Raw genomic sequence first — 10,411 nt, forward strand, 5'->3', positions numbered from 1 at the left:
TGGGTAGGGCATTTGCCTTGCATGCAGCCAACCCAGGTTCGATTCCTCCATCCCTCTCAGAGAGCCCAGCAAGCTTCTGAGAGTATCCCACCTGCATGGCAGAGCCTGGCAAGCTTCTTATGGTGTGTTCGATATACCAAAAACAGTAACAACAAGTTTCACAATGGAGACATTACTGGTGCCTGCTCAAACAAATCGATGAACAACTGGAGGACAGTGCTACAGTGCTACCTCCTTCCGTTCTCCTAATCCCTGTACCTCTTTCCCGCTTGATCCCTAGGTGGTGATGAGTGGGAACCGTTCACGTCAGCTTGTGAGAGCGGACCGTGTGCCTGTCGCCTGTGCCCTGGCATCATGACGGGTAGTCTGAAAAGGTCAGTGATGGGAGCATTTGCACCATAGAAATTGGAAAACACTATCAATAAGTCTGTTGACCCATTTCTCTCTCCATCATTAACCTACTTACCTATCTGTTCTATCAACCAACCATCCATAGATCCATTCATCCATCCACTTATCCATCCATTCACTTTTCTCTCCATCCGTATCCGTCTCTCTACCCATCCATCCATCCGCCATCCACCCACCCATCTGCCTATCTATCCTATCTTTGATGAGCCCCACTCGGGGACACCCCAGAACCCCACTCCCTCTTGCTTCTCCCTGCTGCTAGGAAGCTCCCTCCCTGGCTGCCTCATCTTCCCTCTGGAGTGCTGACCTCGGTGCGCCAGGACTTGGTCCTCCATCTCAGTCTGTCCATCGTACCTGCTCACTCCCTGACTTTGCAGGGATCTACTCCACGTTCCGTTCCCATGGCCAGCCCATGACCGTGGACTCCCGAGCCCCTCTGCAGAACCGTTTCCCCCTTTGGGACAGGTTGGATTTGCAGCGTTTGTGAAACACCCTGCTGGGTGTGTGGGGGGGGGTCTCAAGAGTTATGACCCCTGACAACAAGGGGAAGGATGGAACAGCTGTTACTTGAAGAGAAAATCAGGGGAACCTGCCGGAGTCAAGTCACTCTGAGCTGCAGCTGCAAAGAAACACACACAGGGCCACTGCCCGCCCCCCCTGCCCCCCCACCCCGCCCTCGCGGGCTCCTGGGAGCTGTCCTCAGCTCTCTCCCAGACCCCCACAAATCATGAGGCAGGAATCGAGGCTTGAGCATAGTATTGAAGGCAGAGCATGTGCCATGCGAACCTATGAGAGTCTGGGGTAGAACTACAGGTAACACTGTAGCACTGTCCTCCCATTGTTCATGGATTTGTGAGTGGGCACCAGTAACTTCTCACAATGAATTGTGAGACTTGTTATTACTGTTTCGGGCATATCAAATACATCACGGGGAGCTTGCCAGGCTTTGCCATGCCGGTGAGATACTCTTGGTAGCTTGCCAGGCTCTCCGAGAGGGGCAGAGGAATCGAACCCAGGTCGGCCGCGTGCAAGGCAAATGCCTTACCCGCTGTGTTATTGCTCCAGCCCAAAACTATGGGTATTCATCCAAAAGTCTTAATATTAAAAAGATGACAATGACAGTGGTAGGAAAGGAACACTGGTGAAGGCACAGGTGTTGGAACATTATATGACTGAAAACCAGCCATAAACAACTCTGTTACTGTGTATCTCACTGTGATCCAATAAAAAACAAATAAGCAATCAAACAAACAACAAACCAAAAGCAAAATATGGGGACAGATAAGCAATTTAAAAAAATACGGAAAAATAAAACCAATAATAATTGTTTAAAAAATATAAAATTGAGTAAAACAAAGCACTTCAGTTTAAAGTATAATCATAAAATTATATATTAAAAAAAGATAACAGTGTTGTAAAAGCATTTAAAAAAAAACAACTAAAAAACTCTTCCAGGGCCTGAGCAATAGTACAGCGGGTAGGGTGTTTGCCTTGCACACGGCCGACCCAGATTCGATCCCCAGTATCCCATATAGTTCCCTGAGCACTGCCAGGAGTAACTCCTGAGAGCAAAGCCAGGAGTAACCCCTGAGCATCACTGGGTGTGACCAAAAAAAAAAAAACCTTCTTCCAGGTGCCTTGCTGGTGCAGGAGGAAGTGCCTCTGTCTCATGTGATACTTTGGTTTAAAAAGAGCAAAGCCACCAGTGACTCCGGGGCTGAAGCACCTGCCCTTCAAGCACAAGGCCTGGAGTTTGATCCCTGGCATCACCGTGTGTGCTGTACCTGCAGCTCTGCCGGTATCCCCCTCGCTGCCGGCCCTTCCAGGGACACTGCAAGCAGGTGTGTGCCAGTATCATGACTGAAAGGATTCGTGATTGAGTTTCAAGGATCCGATGTGCAGCTGGAGCGATAGCATCGCGGGGAGGGCGTTTGCCTTGCATGAGGCTAACCCGGGTTCGATCCCCGGCATCCCATAGGGTTCTCTGAGCACCGCCAGGAATGATTCCTGAGTGCAGAGCCAGGAGGATCCCCTGAGCATCGCCAGGTGTGACCCAAAAATAAATCAAGCATCCGCTGTTCCAGCACTCGTCCCTTCACCAATGCCTGCTTCCGTCCATCAGTGTCCCCAGTTTCCCTCCTGCCACCGTGGCCTGCTCTCCCAGAGGCTCGCTTTCCTCTCTCCTTTCCCTTCAGGCTCTGTGGTTTGCAGTCCTGTGACTGGGAGGGCGTTCTGCACCTCACCTTCCCTCCTCAGGACCCTGTCCTTGTCCAGAGTGACCACTCCCCTGAATCATTGTCATCGGGGCCCCTGTCCTGTCCCTGTTCCCCACTGTCACCGGCATCCTACTCCCTTTTGCTTTTTTTTTGGGGGGGGTCACACCCGGCAATGCTCAGGGGCTACTCCTGGCTCTGAACTCAGGAATCACTCCTGGCGGTGCTCAGGGAACCATATGGGATGCTGGGAATCGAACCTGGGTTGGCTGCGTGCAAGGCAAATGCCCTACCCGCTGTGCTACTGCTCCAGCCCCTCCCCTTTGCTTTTTTTTTTTTTTGCTTTTTGGGTCACACCCAGCGATGCTCAGGGGTCATTCCTGGCTCTGCACTCAGGAATCACTCCTGGCGGTGCTCAGGGAACCATATGGGATGCCGGGGATCGAACCCAGGTCAGCCCAGGTCAAGGTCGTTTGCGGTCAAGGCAAACGACCTCCCTGCTCTGCTAGCACTCCGGCCCCTCCCTCCCCCGCCCTTTGCTTTTAACCCTTAGGAATTCTTGTTTTTTTTCTCCTTCGAGCTTTGCTCTTCCTAGAGAAGAACGTTTATTGCCCATCGCACGTTGTTCTCAAACACGAGGCCCCTCAGAGGGGTGTGCCCTGAATAGACACTTCACCTCTCTGTGCCTCTGTTTCCCTGTCTGACCCTCAGCTTCTCATCCGAAAGGTGGGGAGACATCCCCCCTCCTCAGTCATGGTTAAGGAGGGGCAAACCTATCGTGTTCAGCATGGCATCTGTGCAGGGGTGAGGGGCCGGGTCCCGGGAGGGCAAAATCAGACTGACAGGGCTGCAACTCCTTGGGGACTTCCGGTGCTGGGCACGGGTCAGCCCAGCCCTGTGGCAGCCCCTGGGAGAGGAGGGGGCGCTGGGGGAGGCAGCTCCTTCCTGCCTGCTGAGGGGTGCAGCTGCGGGCAGTCTGCAGCCAGCACTCTTGGCAGCGAGTGGCTCGGTCCTGGGGGTCTGGGCACCGCCCCAGAGCACGCGCCCCGCGTGTCTGCCGGCCACACTGTGCCTCTCACTCCCCTCCATCCGGGGTTCGCGGCAGGGGGCGGTAATAAAAACGTCAGTGGGGATTAGAATGATGACAGCACGTGCTCCCCAGTCACTGGGCTGGAAACGGAATTCCCACATTCTCCTTTCATTAAAAATAGCCTGTTGGGTTGGGGTGTATTTGGGGCCACACCCGGTGGTGCTGGGGAGGGGGCTACTCTGGCCTGTTGCTCAGCGGTCACTCCTGGAGGCTCTGGGGACCCTGCAGGCCTCCTGCAGAGCCCGCGGAGCCTCTCCCCAGTCCTAGATCAAAATTATTTTGGGGAGTTTGTTTGGGGACCTCATCCGAAAGAAGCCCTAGTTATTGGAGGTTACTCCTGGCTTTGTGCTCTGGGGACTGTATTTGGTGCCAGGAATTGAACCAGGGTCAGCTGCCAAGCAAGTGTCGCAATCTCTGGACTCTATGGCCCTTAAAAATGATTTTTAAGGGGACTGAGTGGTAGTACAGCAGACAGGGCACTTGTCTTGCACGTGGTAGACCCGGGTTCAATCCTCAGCATCCCATAGTGTCCCCCAAGCACTGCCAGGAGTGATTCCTGAGTGCAGAGCCTGAACATTGCAGGGTATGGTCCCTCCCCCCCCATAAAAAATAATTTTTCAAAGAACAGATGTACTAGTCAAGGACATGGCTCCGTCGACCCGAGTGTATACTTGGCATGCTGGAGGCCTGGGTTCAATTCCTGGCACTACAGGGTCCCCAAATTCCATGGGGTGGGGTCTTGGGGATGACTCTTGAGCACTGCTCCCCAAAGGAGCCTCTGAGCACTGCTGACTGAGCCCAGGGAACAAAACATTTTTTAAAAGAAAGGATGGCAGTGCTCTGGGCCTGTGTGACTATGGCAGGGGGAGTAGCAGTGGATGTAGACATCAGCGTGTGCAGACGGCCACGCGCAGGGCAGGAGGCCCATAGAAGTCAGGGAGCGGAAGGGAGTCCCGAGGGAGAGTGGGATCGACTGGCCCATCTTGGCTAGAGTGGAAGCTTGAGGAGTGGGTTTTCTTTTTCTTTATTTTTTCTTTTCTTTTTGGTTCACACCCAGCGATGCTCAGGGGTCACTCCTGGCTCTGCACTCAGGAATTATTCCTGGCGGTGCTCAGGGGGACCCTATGGGATGCTGGGGATCAAACCCAGGTTGACCGCGTGCAAGGCAAACGCCCTCCCCGCTGTGCTGTCACTCTGGCCCCGGATGGGTTTCAAGGCAGGGTCCTGCGTGAAGAGGGAGAATGGGTGACACTAGGCCTCCTGGACACTGGGTTAGATTTCTTTGGAGATCAGATGAGGTGGAATGTTCTAGAAGCCCAGGACTCAGCCTCCCGGCTCCTGCAGTCAGGAAGAAAAGGACGTTGTCTTGTTTTGTTTTTTATTTTTGTATTTGAGCCACACCTGGCACTGTTCGGGCAAACTCCTGGCTCTGCACTCAGGGATCTGACTGACTCGGGGAACCATATGGGTTGGTGGCGGGCATCGAACAGCCGTGTGCAAGGCAAAGGCCTCCCCACTGTCCTGTCTCTCCAGCCCTAGAGGTCGTCTTGTTATTCACACTAGGCTGGTGTGTAGGAAGAAATCTGGTATAGCTCTAGCCTTGGGCCCCTTGGTGCCAGTTCCAAGCATGGCTACTGTGGGCAGCTGGAGGCTCACGTGAGTGGACCCCCACGAGGAATAGGGTGTCTGGAGTCGAGTGGTAGCATCATCAGGCTGCCGGTGTGCTGCACCCATGATGAAGAACAGGCTAGGGGTACTGGCTGTGTCCATCCCACCCTCTGCTCCCAGAGACTTCCACACTTTCAGCTTTCAGCTTCCACAGACTCCGTTGTAGTCAGGGTGCATGCCACTGCATTTTTCCTCATCATATATGAGCAAAACTCAGAGTGGCTTTGAGGAAAAACTTCATTTCTCCTCCTTTTGGGAGATGCTCAGGGGCTACTCCTGGCTCTGTGCTCAGGAATTATTCTTGGTGTTGCTTTGGGAACCATGTGGGTTTAAACCCAGTTCTGTTGCACATAAGGCAAATGCAGCTAGAGAGATAGTGCAAGTAGGACATTTGCCTTGCATGCGGCTGACCTGGGTTCAATCCCTGGCATCCCATATGGTCCCCCGAGCACTGCTAGGTGTAGTGCCAAAAACCAAAAAAAAAAAAAATTAAAGAGAAAGAAAGAAAGCCAAGAGGCTGGAGAGATAGCACAGTGGGTTGGGCGTTTGCCTTGCACACAGCCGACCTGGGTTCGATTCCCAGCATCCCATATGGTCCCCTGAGCACTGCCAGGAGTAACTCCTGAGTGCAGAGCCAGGAGGAACCCCTGTGCATCGCCGGGTGTGACCCAAAAAGCAAAAAAAAAAAAAAGCCTTGGACACCACTGGACCAACACTTCCTCTTTTCACTTTGCACTGACTTAGAACATAAATTTGTTGGTGCCCCAGCAGTGATCTGGTGACCACAAGGACAGAGAATCCCAATGATTTCAGCCACTGAACAGCTCTGGATTCGGCATTCTGTGAGGAGACAGCCCCTCTGGATTCAAATCACCGAGGCTATTTCTGTTCCGTGTGTGACTGAGCAGAGCCATACTGGACCCGAGATCAGTTTAGCTCCCTCAACAGGCTTCCTAAAGCATGGGTCCGATGGTGCTCCGCTGTGGCTTAAGATCAGCCCCTGGGAAAACGGCATCTGATTCTCAGTCCAGCGAGAATGAGCAAGGCTGAGAGGTGCTTGCAGAGGAGAGAGCTGGGAGTGCCCGTGTTCAGACGGAGGGAAAAGCAACTTGGTCTTAACCGGCTAGGGAAGTAGTTGGCAGCTATTATCCAAATGCAAGATGCTCACAAACTTCTCTTTTGAAGGGGATGGAGGACGTGCACATTTGGCAGTGCTCAGGGCTTCCTCTTGGCTCTGTGCTCAGGGATCACTCCTGGCAGGGCTCAGGGGACTCTATAGGGGTACGGGAGACCAAGCCCGGGTCGGCTTGTGCCAGTCAGGTACTGTTCTCGCTGTACAATGGCTCGGGCCTCAGTTCAGAAAGTTCTTGCCATCAGCTTCACGGTGTGGACAGAGCCAGAGCACTGCCCGTGCCCCCAGCCCTGCCTCCAGCCCCACCGCCACTGGCTGGGGATGGGGACTGTCCCCACAGAGTCCGCGGGCTCCCACCCAGCTGGACTGTAATAAAGAGCAGGGTGACCGCTGACCCGGCCCAGCCCCACGGCAGGAAATTTTCCGGGAGCACCTGCTTCCTGAGAGGACCGTCTGGGCGCTGCCCCGCCCGTGGTTTGCATTTGGAGTTTAGGAAAACAATTCAGCGTTGACTAATTACTCATGAATTTTTGTGGGTGTGTCCCAAAGACTTGCCCCAGCCTCCCTTCTGCCTCTCAGCCAGCTCTTCTCAGTTCTCTGAAACTGGCACATACAAGCTCATGTGTGCACACGAGTCCACATACACATAGACACACACTCACTCAGTGTGCATGTGTCCCCACATACACTCAGTATATGCACGTGCCCACACACATGTATAGTGTATGCATATTCACGCCTGTGTCCACTCAGTGCATACACATGGCCACACATATCCACGCACATATATAGGTATATATATACACACATCCACACATGGACACACTTATACCTGTATACTCAATATATACACATGTCCATACATATACACTCACACGCACATGTGTACAGGTATACACATCCACACATGTACACTCACATGCACATGTCCACACATAGATAGACTCACACACATATACACTCACATGCACATGTATATACACCCACACACATGTGCACACAATAGCACACATGTCCATGTAATCTATACATGTATATTCAACACACACGTCTATACACATATATGCAGTCATGCACTTATATGCGCACACTGACACTCAACACACATGCCCACAAACACATATGCACGTTCACACACATCCATAAGCACACACACACTCACTATACATACGTCCACACATATACACACATTCACATACATACATACACACTTGCACCATGTCTACAGATACCCACGGATGCATGATGTTCACAGAGATTCACACACAGTATGCAAAAGTCCATGTAAAGACACTCACATATGTCTACTAACACATACACAATATACTCAGTCCACATCCGTCCACACTATGTAGACAAACACATGTCCACACGCATGCACAGCCAATATACACATATCCACACATGTATGCACGCCCTCTCCTACTATGCAACATGTTTACCACGTGCATGTGCATCTTGCACACATGCATACTTGCACACCCATGTACACATGCATAAACACACGTTGCATGCCCACAAGGCACAGACACACATATACAAACACACACAGTTACATTCACATATACTCATTTCCTGCCCCTAAGCACACTGACATGCTGACACTCACTCAAATGCACCTACCCTCTCACACATTCATACACGCACACAGTCACACACACGCTCATCACAGCTCATGTACACACAAATACACCTACATGCATCCACACACCACCCCTTTCAGGCTTCTAGACAATATCTTTCTCTCAAGGTGCCAAGGGAGTCGAGACGGGGTCTGCGAGCAAGACCCCAACTCTTTCACTTCCTCTGGGCCACAGGCCACCTGTCTGGGCCTCGGTTCCTTTGTCTAGAGTGACAGGAAGCTGTCACTGGCATCCACGGGGCGAGTTAGAACAGTGCTTGGTGCAAATCAGGGCTCCGGGGGTGGCACAGAAAACAGGGCGCCACCTCGCCCCGTGGGGCTCTGAGCTGGAGTCCTGGTCCAAATCCCACATGCACGGTCCTAACGTCTGGGGGCCAGAAACCCCTGTTGTTTGCATGCCAGGGAAGTGCCAGAGCTACACATACACCAGCACCGCGGCTGAAACAGGCTGGTCCCCAGCGGGTGTGAGGGCCCCGGTCAGAGGGCAGGGCCACGGTGATTGAAGAAATGCACTAATGTTTGCAGGAAGCTCCGGCGCGTCTCCTGAAATCCAGACCATTTCCTTCCAGACCTTTCTGGTTGCACCACCGAGAAGCAGTTTCCCGAAGCTGGTACTTCTGGTCTCCCGGGGGCCCTGGGCCCCAGGCCTCCTGGAAAGCAGGGGAAACTGAGGCACGGAGAGGCAGGCCAGTGGGGGAAGCCCCCCGCCCCCGTACCACCCAGCAGGCTGTGGAGTGGGCCAGGAGGCAGGATGGGAGGTCTCCTGCAGGTGGTGGGCACGGCCACAGGAAGCCGGGGTGGCCTCAGCGAAGGCCCAGCTGGAACCCGCCCAGCCTTCCAATTGGACGGCACCCAGTTTCCAGCGGCTGGGTGGAGGGGTCAGTGATTCAGGAGGGGTGTGGGGGAGGGTGCCCAGAGGAGAGCGGGCAGGTGCTGTGGGGGTAGTGGCAGCCCCGTGGCTGGCCTGCGGCTGGGTCCCTGGAGCCTGGCTCCAGCCTGCCCGCCCCCTTCAGGCTTAGTGCGCAGGCCCGGTGGCCCCCAGAACAAAGCGTCCTGCAGGAATTCCGGCCGGGCAGTGGATGCATTGTGGAGCCGGTGTCCTACCCCACGCCCCCACCCGGGCCGCCCCCTCCCCGGCCCTCCCCAGCAGCTCTGCTCCCCGTGCGGGGGACTTGGAAGTCACCGTCAGCACTAAGGTGACCGGGACCCCCTTCCTCCACTGGCCCCGAATTCCGCCTGTCGCTTTGATGCTCCCCTCACCTCTGGCCTTCCTGTCCTCAAAAGTGTTTGCCTTCCCCCAGCGAGGCTGGGCCGGGCGGGGGTGCTTCCTGGCGGCCCGCTGCGGGGCTGGCCGAGACTCCCGGGCTGTTAGAGCAGCGAAGATTTCCTTCCTGAAAAACACAGCGCCTGTGCCCCCGGCCCTCCCCCGCCCCCGTTGCAGCCCGGCCCACCTGGGCAGAGGCCCCCTGGGGATGCAGCTGGGGGCTCCCCTGGGCGGAGGGTGGGGGTGCGGGTGCTCACACAGCAGGGCCCGGCCTCTCACACACAGGTGGGGCCCGCCCCTGTGAATCAGGCAGAGGCAGAGGCTGCCCCCCTCCACCAGACTGGCACCGTGATTGTACCCGGCCGGCCAAGCCGAGTCCAAGTCGGGGGCCGCTTGGCCCTGAGGCGCCCCAGTGACCTCATCTGTGGGAAGAGTCACTTCCTCTCACCAGGCCCTCGAGTCCTCCGTCTCCCAGGAGCCTTTCTGCTGCCTGCTCCCAGCCCTGCCCTGGCTGGCCCCTTGTCCCTGTCACTGGCCCAAAGGCTTCCAGGCTCCCCGCCACTAAGAGGGAGTGAGCCCCTTCATCCATCCTGCGTGCCCTCCCAGACCTCTCTCTGCCTGGGGGCTTGAGCTGTCCCCTCACCCCGCGGGCTCCACCCCTGCTCCCTCAGGACTCAGCTCCGCGTGATCCAAACGGGGCGCCCTCTCTGTCCAGCGCCCACACCGCTGTTCTCATATGGCTTGGCTTATGGGGCTGGTGGTCAGCATGGCCCAGCAGGAAGAACTGGGGACACTCGGTCCAAACTCAGCATTGGTCCTTAAAGAGCCTGAGAAGCAAACACGATGGGAAAGGGGGTCCGAGATTCAGGGGTGGGGGGGGGGGCACAGATCCTGTCATGGGGTGTGTGGTCCTGAGGATGGTTGTGCTACCTCACACTTCATTGGTGGTAGCAGCAACAATGACTCCTGGTGATGTTGTTTGGGGGCTTGT

The sequence above is a fragment of the Sorex fumeus genome, unplaced genomic scaffold (assembly GCF_029834395.1).
Source record: "Sorex fumeus unplaced genomic scaffold, SorFum_2.1 ptg000072l, whole genome shotgun sequence".
NCBI classification, from domain to species: Eukaryota; Metazoa; Chordata; class Mammalia; order Eulipotyphla; family Soricidae; genus Sorex; species Sorex fumeus.